This window comes from Triticum dicoccoides, chromosome 7A (genome assembly GCF_002162155.2).
Source record: "Triticum dicoccoides isolate Atlit2015 ecotype Zavitan chromosome 7A, WEW_v2.0, whole genome shotgun sequence".
NCBI lineage: Eukaryota > Viridiplantae > Streptophyta > Magnoliopsida > Poales > Poaceae > Triticum > Triticum dicoccoides.
Genome location: NC_041392.1, coordinates 550,247,570 through 550,252,108, shown reverse-complemented (window position 1 = coordinate 550,252,108; position 4,539 = coordinate 550,247,570).

The following is a 4,539-nucleotide window of genomic DNA, read 5'->3' as shown; positions in this document are numbered from 1 at the left end:
AGTTAGATGTGTAGTTAATTTAGTTGTTGTAATTTAGATGTGTAGTTTAGATTTTTTTTGGGTGATATTATTATTGAATATGCAAATGTTTGTATGTTCATATGCAAAGAATATGTCAATTTTTTCATAGAATTTTCATGATTTTTTTCTGTTGTAATTTTGTTCATAGAGTTTTTATGATTTTTTTTCATAAATTTTTTATGTATATGTTCATATTGTGTAGGAATCTGAAAATTGTGTATGATCAAAGTCATTTATGAATGTTCATATTTAGAAGAAAAAGAATGAGAGAAAAAAGGAAAATAAGAAGAGGAAGAATAAGAAGAAGAGGAGGAGAGGAAGAAGAGGAGAAATAAATAAGAAAATGAAAAATAATAAAAAAAGAGTAGAAGAAGAAGAAATAGAGGAGGAGGAGAAGAAGAAATAGAATATCTATTCCTTCTTCTTCTCCTCTTTTTTTTTCTTTTTTTCTTCGATCTCCTTCTCTATTCCTTTCTTCTTCTTCTATTTTTTTCTTCTTCTTTCTCTTCTTATTTTTTTATCGGGTATGTCATTGTTGATATACGTACCCCCTCCCCGATAACTTTTAGTAAGTACTACTTAGAAAGTGTTTAATAGAATTAGTTATAAAAATAATAGAACTAGTTAAACTAGCTAGTTTATTTTTAGTAAGTACTACTTGATTATATTTATAGTAAGGAAATTAATAGAACTAGTTTGTTTTTTTAGTTAAAGCAATTATTCCCGCATCGACATCGACGATGCCTATCCCGCATCCTCGTCGTCGATTCAGAGGAGGAGGCCGGCTTGATCAGAGGGGCCATGTCTGGGACTGGGCTCCGCCGGGCTGGTTTTGGGAGGTGCTACCTTCCGGGGGGCGTAGGTTGGTGAGGAGCCAGCCCGTCGTTGACCCGATCCTTGTTTGGTGGCGATCGCGTGGGCCAGTGGCGGTGCAGAGGCTTCCGGACACCGCGGAGGTGGTACGTCACCATGTCAGCGAGGAAGACCAGCACGTCCGTCGCTACATGGCTGCGTTGGAGGGCAGGTTCAACAATACCTGGCAGGTTCTTCAAGGATCTCACTGGAGCTATGATCTTGTGATGGTTCCTTCCCTTTGGGTGTCCACCGCCCGTGCCGATACCCGTCGGGTGCTACAGTTCTAGTTGTACTGGCGATGCTATATGTATGATAGTATTCGAGGTGTATTAGTGATAATATTCGATGATGTACGGACGCATGGAGATGATGTAGTTTTGCTTATAATTGAATGCATCCTAATTTGAATACTACTTTATTTTGCGATTTGATTTTGCTTATTGAATGCTCAAATTGGAAAACTACTCATACTTTGAATGCTATAATTGGAGAGCACTATGCAAGGCATATGCATATGATTAGTTGATAGCTTATAGGGTTTTTGTTTTCACAGAAATCTAGGAGCCCCCGGCCCCTCCATCATCCCCGCCGTCGTCCCCGTCACCGACCCCCTCCGACATCGAGGTGAGACCAGCCAAATCCTCTTTTAGAAAGATAATTAAACGATATTTTGGGTTGACTTTAAGTCTGTCGAGTCTCCACCATATATGAGAGGACGAAGAATCCCGACTGTTGTCGTGGGGGTCGCTTCTCCTTCGTTCCCGTGTGCTAGACATTTTGGGTGTAATGCACTCCGAGGACAAATGGAGGAGCGACCATCACCAGCGGTCGAATGTATACACCACGTGAGCTGAGAGTTTTCAAGAAAAGATTCGACAAACCGATAGTCAACCCGTGATGAATAATAATGATCTAATTTAGTTTTTGTAGTACATATATTTAATTGTACAAGTTTAATCTTTAAATTATGAACGTAGGAAATGTCATCATCGGACGACGAAAGTCCCCCGGGGGAGTGCGGGTGGTGCCACGACGATCAAGATTTGTGCGACAGGCCTCACCTGGACGATGATCGGCGCTTCAGCATTAAGCTCGAGGAGACCTTCGATGTTGAAACGGTACGCAACAGTGACAAGTGTTTTTTTTCGTAATTAAGCATGACTTCAACTATTTTAATGTGTAATTTTCATCTTTTACAATTCGAGTATAGCTTATCCCATGCCATGCAAGACGTTGTGTCTTGGAGAGGATGGATTTTGAAGACCATGAAAATTTTGAAACAAAGAAAATTCACCTAAGGACCCATCATGATGTGGATTTTAAAGTAAATCTGTATAATGCTGAGAGCGTAACCCATTTTGGTCGCAAAAATTGGGAAGCATTTTGCAAGATGTATGGTTTTGATGAGGGTATGCTTGTCATCATGGATCTTGGTGATCCTGAAATCGAGCAAGGCAATATGGACATTTGGGTCCTTGTTGATAGGCCTTCAGTTCTACCGCTATGTGAGTTTCTCAAACATAGTTATTAGCTAATTTATATTGTTTATTTCAAAATAGTTGGCAGCTTATTTCCATTGACAGCTTATTTTGATTGTTCAAACAATATGCGAAACATGGTAGACAAAACCCACTACACCGATGGCTCCGAATTAACTTATCAGGAGAAAATTCATCTGGTCGAATTTTGTACTGATATTGAAAATTACAATATCTACAATCAAACTCCTCAACATTATGGTCAATACGTGCCACTAGTGCACGTGTTGAACTACGATAACTACCATGGAGATATCCTGGTAAGATATTTTACTATTACGACATCCGTGCATCTTTTGCATATTTCTAAAACTAGTACATCATTGCTAACTATGAAGTTATTACTATATTTTTCAACAGAGAATCCCAGAGGATTGTGTGCCTCATTTGATGTATCAGAATGGCAGCCTTCGTGTTTTGAACATATATCCAGGTCATCCTACGAATCTCAACTCTTCATACCGGATTTCTCAAAGAAGTGGAGACATGCTAATCAGTAAATGGAAAAAATGTATGGACATTCGTAAGGAGGTTCTTGGAAGCAAAAGGATGCGAAGCGCAAGAATTGAAGACATGATGATCTCCATTCTCCATAATGGAGAGTCAGGGTCTATATTATTTTATGTTATTTTACCTTAAAGAGGGTATCTAGGTCCTACCTAATACTGGTGATCATGTGCTAAGAACAAAGTAGGGTTGGTTCGATGACTATCAGGATGATGATCGTATGACTTGTTATTAATAACGAGTAGAAGTTGTATGATGATGATTAGTAAGACTTGTTATTATGATGATGCATGATGTGAGCATGAAGAGTTATTATATATCTGTGGATGAAATGAACATGGATTGGATTGAAGTGAAGACAACATGCATGTGGTGCATGTCGAAAGTAGTACAATCCAAACTTGATCAAGTTAGGATTAGTATTACTTTCGACATGCACCACATGTTGCCTCACTTCAATCTAAGTCATGTTTAGGCATAGCAGTAGCAATAGCACGGAGATAAGAGAGGACACATCTCTCTATTAGCTACCTACACGAACCTAAATTAACCCCCAAAATCCCTAAACCACCTCCTTTAAAAAAACAGACGCTGAAATGCTGACGCGTGGAAGCTTATTGGTCCCGGTTGGTGCTACCAACCGGGACCAAAGGCCCTCCTACCTGGGCTCGCCGGAGCGGCCACGTGGAGGCCCATCTGTCCCGTTTTGTATAAAAACCGGGACTAAAGGCCTAGGGTATTAGTAACGACCCTTTAGTCCCGGTTCCCCAACCGGGACAGATGGGCTTTATGAATCGGGACAAATGGGCCTTTTTCTACTAGTGGCCATGAGAGAGCCTCTTTGGTCGTCACCACAACGATATCACATGGCACAACTGTTCGACGTCATCGATCGCGCTAGATCAACCACAAATAGAGCCTCTCTCTGGTCATCGCCACAATGATATCATGTGGCATAGCTGCTTGACGTCATCATCCACGAGGAAGACAAACATATATACATGTGTTTTTGGGTGGCAGGGACTCGAATGAATTAGGGATATGAACAGGGACCGTATCACAAAGGTACACCCACTCGGCTACCCGTTGGGCGCGATCGGATTACAGACAAATAGGGAGGCATGGCAGTACCGCAAAGCACGCGCGTATCCAAGACCGTATATTGGACCATATATGTTCTTTTTTATAACTACCATACATGTCATATTTGTGTATTCCAAATGTGCATTTGAGCATTTTGCAAGTTCCGGGATGATTGTGTTACTCTCTGGGGTGTCGAGGAGGCCACGTGGAGGTTCTCTATCGAGGGGTGGCGAAGGTGACGCTGTAGACGCAGAGGCGCACAACAGCATGGCGACGGTGCTCCCGCTTGATGTGGGGTGCCCAACAACTTGGTGGGGGGTGCTCAGCCGCTCGGCGTGGAGGCGTGATGCCCGTCGTGATCTATTTTGATGGTCACTATGACGGCTGTTAGTAGAAGGAGCAAGCTCCGCGACTGGATGGGTGTCGGGTCACCGTGGTCCCTTTCAGCACCGGAGGGGTAGCAGCCAGGGTTGTCGAGGGAGATGGCAATGGGGCCAGCGAGGAGGTCGCAGTGGCTAGAGGCGAGGACAGGGGA